The sequence below is a fragment of the Panthera onca genome, chromosome B4 (assembly GCF_046562875.1).
Source record: "Panthera onca isolate mPanOnc1 chromosome B4, mPanOnc1 haplotype 2, whole genome shotgun sequence".
Classification (NCBI taxonomy): Eukaryota; Metazoa; Chordata; class Mammalia; order Carnivora; family Felidae; genus Panthera; species Panthera onca.
In genome coordinates, this window is record NC_138345.1 from 19737782 (window position 1) to 19752596 (window position 14815).

Consider the following 14815-nt stretch of genomic DNA (forward strand, 5'->3'; position numbering starts at 1 on the left):
TTTTTTTTAAAGTAAGCCAAAGAAGAGAAAAGTAGCTATACAAGTGATGTATTCATTTGACAAACATTTATGAGATGACCTCTCTAGCCAGTGGTGGCACCAGCTCATTTACAGGTGTTCATGCAGTGCTACCTGACATCAAGAGGCTTACAGTTGAATGAAACCCAATATACTTGAGCTTGTAATCAGTGCCATCAAAGAGGTGAAAATAAAACGCCAGGAGATGACAAAGGTAGGAAATACTTTTGCCAGTTGTGGGATCACACTTCAAAAAAAAGGCGTGACCTCAGAGCTATTCCTTAACTAGTCAGCTGGATTTGCATTGCAGAAATGAGGAGATAGAGAAAGAACATTTCTTTTTTTTTTTTTTTTTTTAATTTTTTTTTTCAACGTTTTTTATTTATTTTTGGGACAGAGAGAGACAGAGCATGAACGGGGGAGGGGCAGAGAGAGAGGGAGACACAGAATCAGAAACAGGCTCCAGGCTCCGAGCCATCAGCCCAGAGCCTGACACGGGGCTCGAACTCACGGACCGCGAGATCGTGACCTGGCTGAAGTCGGACGCTTAACCGACTACGCCACCCAGGCGCCCCTCTTTTTTTTTTTTTTTTAAGTGTATTTATTTATTTAGAGAGAGGGAGAAAGAACACGAGTGGGGGAGTGGCAGAGAGAGGAGAGAGAATCCCAAGTAGGCTCTGTGCTGTCAGCGTGGAGCCTGAGGCAGGGTTCGATCTCATGAACTGTGAGATCATAATCTGGGCCGAAATCAGTAGTCAGATGCTCAACAGACTCAGCCACCCAGGCGTCCCGAAAGAACATTCCTAAGAAGAAAACTTCACAACTTGGAACCCAGTTATGAGGATCCTGGTTAACTGTTGCCAGGGAGGGTAGGAGGGAAGACCACAGAACTCCACGTAAGTTGCCGGTTTGGGTAGGACCACATCTGAGGGAGAAAAAAGCTTCTGGGACCTAGAGAAAGTCACCCCAGAAGCGTGCAAAACTTTATAGTCCAAACTCATGTCAGTAGAGAAAATGTGGTGGTCTAGGCAAATGGCCAGCACTGGGAAAGTCCAGCATGTGTTAATGGGGAGACCCATGGACAGGCCAAATCTAGGACCAGGTACTTTGAGAGGCCATGGAACGCATAACATAAGTAGGGCAGCAACAATGCCAGGCCTGGCCAGGTGTTCCTGGAAGGAACTGGCAAAAGCAAGAGTATCCAAGTCCCTGAAGGCCTAGGATCTAAACCAGTGGTGACGGTAGGTACTTGGACACAGGGTGCTAAAAAATCCAAGTACCAGAACGAGATGAGAAATCAAACCAGATTACCAAAACAAAGAACAAGGGCACTTGGTTCCTGTTTGTTGGGCCAAGTTTCCTCAAATTCACTTACTAAGACCAGAATTCAAGGGTTCTGCCCGCAGTGGAGGTAGGGGAGGAAGTTCGTTGCTTCATTTGCAGGAAAAGGAAAGATTCAGAACCTGGAACCTAAAAAGCACCCTGATAAAAAACAGTGGGAACAAATGCTCAGAGTACATTTGATGTTTTATTTAAATATGTTAAAATTATAACATCCCAAACAAACGTGTTCAAAGGACACAGTTCCCAGAAATGTGCCCCCTGGATATGTCCACGCATAGTCCACCAAGTATGAGACATCAAGAGCCTGAGCTTACAAAGCAGAACGCATGAGGGCCTCTTCATACGCCGGCTGTGTGACCTTGGGCAACTTACCTAACACCTCTGAGACTCAGATTCTTTTTCTGTTGAATGGGAATGGTCATACTGTAGTGGGCCTCTGTCATTTTGGTCTAAGCAGCAACCGTTCCTTTGGAGATTGACATTCCTTTGGGGATTCACATCTTTCCCAAGATGGGAAAGCATCATGGACCCAACTGTGTCTGTTCACAGTAATCACTCAGTAGATGATTATTTTTATTGCTTATTATTACACTAGTGACCATATAGGGCATGCCTATGCTACTGCGAAAGAAAGAAAATCTGCAATACCATCATAAATATAGTCACTGACACGTAGTCTCATAAGACGCTCTCTGCTCTACATCCTGTAGATCCTGACCCGGAAGGCCTGCGAAGGGGGAACGGCGCTTACGTTGCCTCGTGGTTTGTCCAGAGGCCGTGCCGCCAGACCAACTCTGATTGTTCTTTCCGTGCATCAGAGCGTTGTTCTTTTTGTCCTTTGTTTTCCTCAGACATTTCAGTAACCACCTTGGAGCTCTCTCTAACTAGCAGCCCCTGTTGTGAGAGCGATCGTATCATACTTAATGGCACGTCTGGCCCGGGAGATTATGGAGATAATGCGAGTGGTGGTCACAGTTTAGCCAAAGTCTATATAAATTTCAATTACTACCTACAGCTATACCCTGTGCACACCCCTGTCCTGAGCGAGATTCCACTGCTTTCCTTTGCCATAAACTGTGTAGGCATAACCTATAATCTTCCTCTATCTTCCCTCGCTCCTTGTTTTTATTTTCATTCTTCTCTTTCTGCAACTGCAAAATTCACAATTCAGATGCTGGCTAGTGAAGCCGATGACATTCATCATGTGTGAGGACATCTTTTATCTCATATCAACAAAATTGGTGCTTCCTCTTCCTGCTCGTGCAAAAGTCAGAGTTGAAAGCACAGGCCTGGAGTACATACCCAAGTCATTCTTAGCCACCTACACTTACGATTCAGGTCTTTTTTAAAAAATCACTAATATTTCTTTTCTTTTTGTTTTTTTAAAGAGCACCTGCTGCTTTTTTTTTTTTTTTTTTTTTTAATGTGAGAAGAGCTTTGTTAACTATGGGCCCATCCATGTGCAGTGGACAGAACACTCCAGAATGAACAGATCTCATTTATCTATTTTTAATGTTTATCTATATTTGAGAGAGAGAGACAAGAGTGCAAGCAGGGGAGGGGCAGAGAGAGAGGGAGACACAGAATCCGAAGCAGGCTTCCAGCCTCCGAGCTGTTGGCACAGAGCTCAAAGCGGGGCTCGAACACATGAGCGGGAGGTCATGACCTGAGCCGAAAGCAGCCGCCCAACCGACTGAGCCACCCAGGCACCCCCAGAAGAGCTCATTTAGACGTTGCTTCTACTCTCCCAAATAGATTTCACTTTCCAACAGTCTCAACCACAGTTGTGTTATCGGATAGCAGCTAATTTCTGTAATCATTCGCTTGCCGTGGGGAAAAAATAGTGTTAAAATGTTTGCAACTGAAGCCCTATGTAGAGGGGAGCCAGCTGGTGTGAATTACTCCAGTTCTAGCCAGCCCCTCCCCTTCTCCCAGAAATCCCCTGTGGGCGGCTCGGGAACACCAAGTTTACCTGGCACTCACTACTGTGTGATGAAGGACATATTTTCCACCTGGGAGAAATCAAATCACAAATGCTAGAGATGAACAATTCATACACATCCTACAAATTTCCAGAAACTACATGCGCAGGAGAGGGGCTGCAGGCGCATTTCTACTTTTTAAATGTACAATAGGGGCGCCTGGGTGGCTCAGTTGGTTGAGCCATCTGACTTTGGCTGAGGTCCTGATCTCGCAGTTCAGGAGTTCAAGTCCTGCATCCAGCTCCGTGCTAACAGCTCGGACAGAGACTGGAGCCTGCTTCAGATTCTGTGTCTCCCTCTCTCTCTCTGCCCCTCCCCCACTTAAACTCTGTCTCTCTCAAAAATAAATATTAAAAAATGTACAATGAATTATATCTATAAAGCATTAAACAAAAACCTCCTTGTCAAGATAGCCATGACTTTGTGCGTTCCAAAAATAGTTATTTTCCTAGGGGCCAGGTTTTTAAAGGTAAAGAGTATGGGGGCGCCTGGGTGGCTCAATCGGTTAGGCGGCCGACTTCGGCTCAGGTCATGATCTCGCGATCCGTGAGTTCGAGCCCCGCGTCGGGCTCTGTGCTGACAGCACAGAGCCCAGAGCCTGTTTCAGATTCTGTGTCTCCCTCTCTCTCTCTGACCCTCCCCTGTCCATGCTCTGTCTCTCTCTGTCTCAAAAATAAATAAACGTTAAAAAAAATAATAATAAAGGTAAAGAGTATGGTCTCTGGGCAGGACAAAAATCCCGGCTTGCCATTTTCCAGGCGTGGGACCCTTGAGTGAGTTACTTAAACGATCTGTACCTCAGTTTCCACATTTGTAGAAAAGCAGTGCTATCAGTATCTAGCTCATGAGCTTCTGGAGTCATAGAAGTGAGATAAACACAGTACCTGACACACAGCTGCAGGATTGCTAAGCCTCAGTCATTGTCAGTGTTAGCTATTATTTTTATTGCTAACATTACTATTCTCATCTTGTTTCTACAAATTACCAGTGTTCCAGAGCTCCCTTTCCTGCCTGGGGTCAGCATCCATAACTTCATTTGCTGTTTTACCTAAAAGATTTACATTTGCCCTTGTTTTACGCTTTTGACTTTCCATTTATTGCAGGCACAGTAAAATCTTTTCAGTAGTAGAGGTCAGGGGTAACTTGCAGGACTTTAAATATCATTTTAAACTTTTTAATATGAAAGATTACGAACAGAATAACATAGCGAACCCCTCCCCAAATTCAGGCGTGGCCACTTTGTCATTGTTGTTCCAGCTACTCCTTTTTTGCATTCTTTCCCTTTATGTGTGTTTGCGCAGTGGTTTTTTAACATCTTCAAGCAAATTTCGTACGTTGTCTCTATGCACCTATAAAAAAAATGAGGACATTTCTGTATAAACCACAATATTACTGGTTCTACTAATAAAATTAATGTCATTTAATACCCACTCCAAAATCAAATATCCTGATTTGGCTCAAAAATGACATTTTATAGCTGGTTCGCTCAAATCAGGATCCAAACAAGGTCCACACACCCTAAGTAATTGCTGTGTTTCTTAACACATAACAATGTACTTAAGAGACATAACATTCTCTCAAGTCTTTTTAACCAACAACATAGAATAACTACAAGATGTTAATTTTCTTTAAGGACCTATTATAAAATTTACATAGAAGTTTTTTTTTAGGGGCACCTGGGTGGATCAGTCGGTTAAGCGTCCGACTTCAACTCAGGTCATGATCTCGCAGTTTGTGAGTTCGAGCCCCGCGTCGGGCTCTGTGCTGACAGCTCAGAACCTGGAGCCTGTTTTGTATTCTGTGTCTCCTCCTCTCTCTGCCTCTCCCATGCTCATGCTCTGTCTCTCTCTGTCTCTCAATAATAAATAAACATTAAATTTTTTTTTAATTTTTTTATTATTAAGCACTGAGAAGGAATTTTTTTCCTTTTTTTTTTTTTTTTTTTTTTTTGAAAGTAAGCTCTCTACCCAACGTGGGGCTTGAATTCACAGCCCTAAGATCAAGCCAGGCACCCCAAGAATGAATTCCTAATTGGACTGTGCTCCCCAAGCACAAAAAGAAAGAGAAGGAGACAAAAGGAGGGGGAGAGAAAGAGAAAAGAAAGCCAGGAGAAGGACATTTTCTCACTTGTTTCCTCTTTATTGTTTCCTACTTGTAGCTTCAATAGTTACCTTCTGTTATTTCTTCCCCTGGACACTTTGCTATCCCATTTTCCATTTTCATGTTAGGGGTGATCAAACAGCATAAACCCAGATTATCAAGGATAAAATTTTAAATGTTAACAATGCAAAGAACAAACTGATGGTTGCCAGAGGGAAGGAGGGTTTGGGGGGCAGGCTGTGTGTGAAACAGGTGAAGGGGAAAGGAAGATACAGGCTTCCAGTTATGGAATAAATAAAGTCATGGGGATGAAAGGTACATCGTAGGGAAGGTAGTCAATGGTATTGTAATAACATTGTATGGTGACACATGGTAACTACACCCGTGATGAGCAGACCATAACATTTGGAGTTATCAAATCACTATGTTGTACACCCGAAACTAATGTAACATTGTGTTTCGACTATACTTCAATTTTTTTTAAAACGTCCAATAAGAAAATGTTTAAACCCTATCACCACTTATCGAAAAAATAATGAAATCATTTTATCTTACTTTCTGAGAAGTTAATGAAGATCATTATTATCTATCCTGAAGGTCCTCATTGCCGCTCTAGATCATAGCAAAGAACAGGAAAGATACAGAAAACGAAGTCCCCACTTCTGGGTAAAGATGAAAGGCATTTACTTCTCCCTCCTAAAATCGTGCTAAAATAACAGTAAAGGGATTTTTTTTTTAATCCAATGAAAGTAATGCCTTATTAAATTGGCAAAATATGAGCATTCATGGTTTAAATCTGCTTTAAAATGAAATCTGAGCTAAGCATATACAGAACCCAAAAACATCTCTATAGACCCTGGTTGAAAACTTTGGAATGAGCTCTGTGATGGGGCTTTCTTCTCATCTCCAAGAAGACAGCGAACGTAGTAGCAAGAACTGGTCACCCAGGAACCACCAAATTCAGGCTCCAGTCCCAGCCCTGCCCCTGGCTAGCTGCGTGATAGCATGCTAGTCCCTTCCCATCTCGAGGCCTTGACTTCACCATGTGGGAAAGGAGAAGGCGGACCCCATATGATCTCCCACATCCCTTCCAATTTTGACTGCTTCTTGTCTCAGTGCTAAAAATCTTGGGCAAAATCAAGCGGAATCCTAAACTCAGCTCTTGCTGAACCCAACAGAAGTGACCCAGTTCACCCAAAGGGTTTCAATTAAAAAAACAAACTCAGGGGGCTTCTGGGAAGATGGCGGCGTAGGAGGACGCTGGGCTCACCGCGTCCTGCGGATCCCTTAGATTCCACCCACACCTGCCTAAGTAACCCAGAAAATCACCAGAAGACTCGCAGAACGGATTCTCTGGAGCCAAGCGCAGACGAGAGGCCCACGGAAGAGGGTAGGAAGGGCGGAGAGGCGGTGCGCGCTCCACGGACTGGTGGGAGGGAGCCGGGGCGGAGGGGCGGCCCGCCGGCCAAGCAGAGCCCGAGTCTGGCTGGCAAAAGCGGAGGGGCCGGACAGAGTGTGTTCCGACAGCGAGCGGGACTTAACAACTGGAAGGTTATAAGTTAACAGCTCTGCTCGGAGAGCGGGAAGGCTGGAGGACAAAGGGAGGGAGAGTTGTTGAGCCCCGGGCGACAGAGCTCAACTTGGCGGGGAACAAAGACTCTCGCCAGCGCCATCTCCCTCGCCCATCCCCCAGCCGAAACCACAAAGGGAACCAGTTTCTGTCCGGGAACTTGCTGGCACCGCACAAACACCCAACGCTGTGCTTCTGTGGATCTATCCCTCTGGTGGGTCTGACTCCCTCCGGTGCAGCAGGGCCCCTCCCTAAGCGGATCTCCGAAGGAGAAGCGAGCTGAGCCTGCCCCTCCTGCCCCCGTGCACCTTGCCGATCCACCCCAGCTAATTCCCAGCACCATAAGCCTGGCAGGGTGCAAGTAGCCCAGACGGGCCATGCCACCCCACAGTGAATTGCGCCCCTAGGAGAGGGGAAGAGAAGGCACACACCAGTCTGACTGTGGCCCCAGCAGTGGGCTGGGGGCAGACATCCGGTCTGACTGCGGCCCCGCCCACCAAGGCAAGTTATTCAAGACAGCACAGGGGAAGTGCCCCTCAGTTCCGCACCCCTCTGGGGACTATCCGAAATGACGACGAAACAAAAAATTCCCCTCAAAAGAATCTCCAGGAAATAACAACAGCTGACAAACTGATCAAAAGGGATTTAAACAATATAACAGAAAGTGAATTTAGAATAATAGTCATAAAATTAATCGCTGGGCTTGAAAACAGTATAAAGGACAGCAGAGAATCTATTGCTACAGAGATCAAGGGACTAAGGAACAGTCAGGAGGAGTTAAAAAATGCTATTAATGAGCTCCAAAATAAAATGGAGACGGCCACAGCTCGGATTGAAGAGGCAGAGGAGAGAATAGGTGAACTGGAAGATAAAATTATGGAAAAAGAAGAAGCTGAGAAAAAGAGAGATAAAAAAATCCAGGAGTATGAGGGGAAAATTAGAGAACTAAGTGATACACTAAAGAGAAATAATCTATGCATAATTGGTATTCCAGAGGAGGAAGAGAGAGGGAAAGGTGCTGAAGGTGTACTTGAAGAAATAATAGCTGAGAACTTCCCTGATCTGGGGAAGGAAAAAGGCATTGAAATCCAAGAGGCACAGAGAACTCCCTTCAGACGTAACTTGAATCAATCTTCTGCATGACATATCATAGTGAAACTGGCAAAATACAAGGATAAAGAGAAAATTCTGAAAGCAGCTAGGGATAAACGTGCTCTAACATACAAAGGGAGACCTATAAGACTCGTGACCAATCTCTCTACTGAAACTTGGCAGGCCAGAAAGGAATGGCAGGAAATCTTCAATGTGATGAACAGAAAAAATATGCAGCCAAGAATCCTCTATCCAGCATATCTGTCATTTAGAAGAGAAGGAGAGATAAAGGTCTTCCCAAACAAACAAAAACTGAAGGAATTCATCACCACTAAATCAGCCCTACAAGAGATCCTAAGGGGGATCCTGTGAGACAAAGTACCAGAGACATCACTACAAGCATGAAACCTACAGACATCACAATGACTCTAAACCCATATCTTTCTATAGTAACACTGAACGTAAATGGACTAAATGCGCCAACCAAAAGACATAGGGTATCAGAATGGATAAAAAAACAAGACCCATCTATTTGCTGTCTGCAAGAGACTCATTTTAGACCTGAGGACACTTTCAGATTGAAAGTGAGGGGATGGAGAACTATTTATCATGCTACTAGAAGCCAAAAGAAAGCTGTGGTAGCCATACTTATATCAGACAAACTAGACTTTAAATTAAAGGTTGTAACAAGAGATAAATAAGGGCATTATATAATAATTACAGGGTCTATCCATCTAGAAGAACTAACAATTATAAATGTCTATGCACCAAATATGGGAGCTCCCAAATATATAAAACAATTACTCACAAACATAAGCAACCTTATTGACAAGAATGTGGTAATTGCAGGTGACTTTAATACCCCACTTACAACAATGGATAGATCATCTAGACACATGGTCAATTAAGAAACAAGGGTCCTGAATGATACATTGGATCAGATGGACTTGACAGATATATTTAGAACTCTGCATCCCAAAGCAACAGAATATACTTTCTTCTCGAGTGCACATGGAACATTCTCCAAGATAGATCACATACTGGGTCACAAAACAGCCCTTCGTAAGTATACAAGAATTGAGATCATACCAGGCATACTTTCGGACCACAATGCTATGAAGCTTGAAATCAACCACAGGAAAAAGTCTGGAAAACCTCCAAAAGCATGGAGGTTAAAGAACACCCTACTAAAGAATGAATGGGTCAACCAGGCAATTAAAGAAGAAATTAAAAGATATATGGAAACAAACGAAAATGAAAATACAACAATCCAAACGCTTTGGGTTGCAGCGAAGGCAGTCCTGAGAGGAAAATACATTGCAATGCAGGCCTATCTCAAGAAACAAGAAAAATCCCAAATACAAAATCTAACAGCACACCTAAAGGAAATAGAAGCAGAGCAGCAAAGACACCCCAAACCCAGCAGAAGAAGAGAAATAATAAAGATCAGAGCAGAAATAAACGATATAGAATCTAAAAAAACTGTAGAGCACATCAATGAAACCAAGAGTTGGTTTTTTGAAGAAATAAACAAAATTGATAAACCTCTAATGAGGCTTCTCAAAAAGAAAAGGGAGATGACCCAAATAGATAAAATCATGAATGAAAATGGAATTATTACAACCAATCCCTCAGAAATACAAGCAATTATCAGGGAATACTATGAAAAATTATATGCCAACAAACTGGACAACTTGGAAGAAATGGACAAATTCCTAAACACCCACACGCTTCCAAAACTCAATCAGGAGGAAATAGAAAGCTTGAACAGACCCATAACCAGCGAAGAAATTGAATCAGTCATCAAAAATCTCCCAACAAATAAGAGTCCAGGACCAGATGGCTTCCCAGGGGAGTTCTACCAGATGTTTAAAGCAGAGATAATACCTATCCTTCTCAAGCTATTCCAAAAAAATAGAAAGGGAAGGAAAACTTCCAGACTCATCCTATGAAGCCAGTATTACTTTGATTCCTAAACCAGACAGAGACCCAGTAAAAAAAAGAGAACTACAGGCCAATATCCCTGATGAATATGGATGCAAAAATTCTCAATAAGATACTAGCAAATCAAATTCAACAGCTTATAAAAAGAATTATTCACCATGATCAAGTGGGATTCATTCCTGGGATGCAGGGCTGGTTCAACATTCACAAATCAATCAACGTGATACATCACATTAATAAAAGAAAATATAAGAATAATATGATCCTGTCAATCGATGCAGAAAAAGCATTTGACAAAATTCAGCATCCTTTCTTAATAAAAACCCTCGAGAAAGTCGGGATAGAAGGAACATACTTAAACATCATAAAAGCCATTTATGAAAAGCCCACAGCTAATATCATCCTCAATGGGGAAAAACTGAGAGCTTTCCCCCTGAGATCAGGAACACGACAGGGATGTCCACTCTCACCGCTGTTGTTTAACATAGTGTTGGAAGTGCTAGCATCAGCAATCAGACAACAAAAGGAAATCAAAGGCATCCAAATTGGCAAAGATGAAGTCAAGCTTTCACTTTTTGTAGATGACATGATATTATACATGGAAAATCCAATAGACTCCACCAAAAGTCTGCTAGAACTGATACATGAATTCGGCAAAGTTGCAGGATACAAAATCAATGTACAGAAATCAGTTGCACTCTTATACACTAATAATGAAGCAACAGAAAGACAAATAAAGAAACTGATCCTATTCACAATTGCACCAAGAAGCATAAAATACCTAGGAATAAATCTAACTAAAGATATACAAGATTTGTATGTTGAAAACTATAGAAAGCTTATGAAGGAAATTGAAGAAGATATAAAGAAATGGAAAAACATTCCATGCTCAGGGGTTGGAAGAATAAATATTGTTAAAATGTCAATACTGCCCAAAGAGATCTACACATTCAATGCAATCCTAATCAAAATTGCACCAGCATTCTTCTCGAAGCTAGAACAAGCAATCCTAAAATTCATATGGAACCACAAAAGGCCCCGAATAGCCAAAGTAATTTTGAAGAAGAAGACCAAAGCGGGAGGCATCACAATCCCAGACTTTAGCCTCTACTACAAAGCTGTAATCATCAAGACAGCATGGTATTGGCACAAAAACAGACACATAGACCAATGGAATAGAATAGAAACCCCAGAACTAGACCCACGAAAGTATAGCCAACTAAACTGGCAAAGCAGGAAAGAATATCCAATGGAAAAAAGACAGTCTGTTTAACAAATGGTGCTGGGAGAACTGGACAGCAACATGCAAAAGAATGAAACTAGACCACTTTCTTACACCATTCACAAAAATAAACTCAAAATGGATAAAGGACCTGAATGTGAGACAGGAAACCATCAAAACCCTAGAGGAGAAAGCAGGAAAAGACCTCTCTGACCTCAGCCGCGGCAATTTCTTACTTGACACATCCCCAAAGGCAAGGGAATTAAAAGCAAAAATGAACTATTGGGACCTCTTGAAGATAAAAAGCTTCTGCACCGCAAAGGAAGCAATCAACAAAACTAAAAGGGAACCAATGGAATGGGAAAACATATTTGCAAATGACATATTGGACAAAGGGCTGGTATCCAAAATCTATAAAGAGCTCACCAAACTCCACACCTGAGAAACAAATAATCCAGTGAAGAAATGGGCAGAAAACATGAATAGACACTTCTCTGAAGAAGACATCCAGATGGCCAACAGGCACATGAAAAGATGCTCAACATCGCTCCTCATCAGGGAAATACAAATCAAAACCACACTCAGATATCACCTCATGCCAGTCAGAGTGGCCAAAATGAACAAATCAGGAGACTATAGATGCTGGCGAGGCTGTGGAGAAATGGGAACCCTCTTGCACTGTTGGTGGGATTACAAACTGGTGCAGCCACTCTGGAAAACTGTGGAGGTTCCTCAAAAAATTAAAAATAGACCTACCCTGGGGCGCCTGGGTGGCTCAGTCGGTTAAGTGTCCGACTTCAGCTCAGGTCACGATCTCGTGGTCCGTGAATTTGAGCCCTGCGTCGGGCTCTGGGCTGATGGCTCAGAGCCTGGAGCCTGCTTCCGATTCTGTGTCTCCCTCTCTCTCTGCCCCTCCCCCGTTCATGCTCTGTCTCTCTCTGTCTCAAAAATAAATAAAACGTTAAAAAAAATTTTTTTTTAATTAAAAAAAAAAAAAAATAGACCTACCCTATGACCCAGCAGTAGCACTGCTAGGAATTTACCCAAGGGATACAGGAGTACTGATGCATAGGGGCACTTGTACCCCAATGTTTATAGCAGCACTCTCAACAATAGCCAAATTGTGGAAAAAGCCTAATTGTCTATCAACTGATGAATGGATAAAGAAATTGTGGTTTATATACACAATGGAGTACTACATGGCGATGAGAAAGAATGAAATATGGCCCTTTGTAGCAACGTTGAATGGAACTGGAGAGTGTGATACTAAGTGAAATAAGCCATACAGAGAAAGACAGATACCATATGGTTTCACTCTTATGTGGATCCTGAGAAACTTAACAGGAACCCATGGGGGAGGGGAAGGAAAAAAAAAAAAGAGGTTAGAGTGGGAGAGAGCCAAAGCATAAGAGACTCTTAAAAACTGAGAACAAACTGAGGGTTGATGGGGGGTGGAGGAGAAGGGACAGTGGGTGATGGGCATTGAGGAGGGCACTTGTTGGGGATGAGCACTGGGTGTTGTATGGAAACCAATTTGACAATAAATTTCATATATTAAAAAAATAAATAATAAAAATAAAATAAATAAACAAACAAACAAACAAACAAACAAACTCATATGGGCGCCTAAGTAGCTCAGTTGGTTAAGAGCCCAACTCTTGATTTCGGCTCAGGTCATGATCTCGAGGTTGGTGAGATCAGACCTAGATCTGAGCTGACAGCGCAGAATCTGCCTGGGCTTCTCTTTCTCTCCCTCTCTCTCTCTCTCTCTCTCTCTCTCTCTGCTCCTCCCCTGCTCGTGCGCATGCTCTGTCTCTTGTTCTCTCGCTGTCTCCCTCAGAATAAATAAACTATTAAAATACACACACACACACACACACACACACACACAGAATAGGAGAGGAAACAAAGCACCAAAACTGTGAAAGCTGGAAAGCAGATAGTAATGTGACAAATGATTTAACACTCTGATAAAACTGCATCCTAGGCTGATAGTGAAGAAAGCCAAGAAGCAAGTAGATTCACAGCAGAGAAGCCCCAAAAGGCTCAGGAAAGGGCAGCACCAGATACCGCAGGAAGTGGAGCTAAAATGGGGTAGGGGTGGAGTGGGGAAAGAGAAGAAAAGAAGAGGGACTATTAGAAGTCTCCTTGAGAAGCAATCAGATCCTCATTTCCCCTTCCCAGCTACCAACAGACAGGCGACTGCCTCCTCCCCACAAAAGACTTTATTTCTGGAGGGGAAATGGAGAGGGACCTGGGACTGGGGACGCTAAGGAATGCATACTGGTTACTGAGACTACCATCTTTTTTCCTCCTCAACTTCTAGAACCTTGACAACCAGCTCTCTCCCTCATGTGGGATGTGACAGAGTCTTTTCTACAAAAATTGACCAGCCCAAGAGCAAAGACCTACTTGGAGGTTCCCCCTAAGTAGTCAGCCTGCTGTGAAGTGTTGTGAATAGATACCACGCACAACATTTTAGCCATCCTTGCTTAGGTGGAAGCTGATACTTAGATATCAACAGATATCCAAAGAAAGACTCTAATAGCAAAGACAGACCCTGCAAAGTTAGAAGTAACAGTCCGTAAGACCGCCTTCCCTTCTTTTTTTTTTTTTTTTTTTGCTTGAATTATTTTTTAATTTATTATGTTTTTATTATTTATCTTTTAAATTTAAATCCAAGTTAGTTTACATAGAGTGTAGTAATAATTTCAAAAATAGAATTTAGTGATTCATCACTTACATATAACGCCCAGTGCTCATCCCAACAAGCGCTCTCCTTCATACCCATCACCCCTTTAGTCCTTCCCCCTACCCAACACCCCTCCAGCACCCCTCAGTTTGTTCTCTATATTTAAGGGTCTTTTTTTTTTAATTTTCTTAATGTTTATTTATTTGTGACAGAGAGAGAGAGAGACAGAGCATGAGCAGGGGAGGGGCAGAGAGAAAGGGAGACACAGAATCCAAAGCAGGGGCTCCACCCAACGTGGGGCTCGAACTCACAGACCGTGAGACCATGACCTGAGCCAAAGTCGGACGCTCAACCGACTGAGCCACCCAGGCGCCGCAATTTTAAGAGTCTTTTATGGTTTGTCTCCCTCTCTGTTTTTATATTCTTTTTTCTCCCCTTCCCTTATGTTCATCTGTTTTGTATCTTAAATTCCACATATGAGTGAAATCATATGATATTTGTCTTTCTCTGACTGACTTATCTCGCTTAGCATACTACCCTCCAGTTCCATCCACACTGTTGCAAATAAGACCGCCTTCACTTCTGACATCAGTTGTAAATTTGGAGATCGCCAAGACCACCCTTGGGTTTGATCATTTGCTCGGAGGACTCACAGAACTTACTAAAAGTTGTTATACTCAGAAGTATGACTTACTACAGCCAAAGGACACAGATTAAAATAGGCCAAGGGAGGGAGTGCATAGGGCAGAGTGTAAACACAGAGTTTTCCTGTTGTCCTCTCCCCATGATGTCAGGGACACCATTAACTCCTCCTGCTGATGATGTGTGGCAACATGCACAGAGTATTGCCA

General features: G+C 42.8%; 1 long non-coding RNA gene across 1 annotated transcript in view; it reads right to left on the reverse strand.

Moving 5' to 3' along the window:
- Positions 1–4504: 4504 nt before the first annotated feature.
- LOC144616970 (uncharacterized) overlaps positions 4505–14815 on the reverse strand; it is a 45859-nt gene continuing 35548 nt past the window's right edge. Inside the window, exon 5 of the long non-coding RNA XR_013556948.2 lies at positions 4505–4693. This is a non-coding gene — a long non-coding RNA (uncharacterized LOC144616970). The remainder of the gene's footprint in view (positions 4694–14815) is intronic.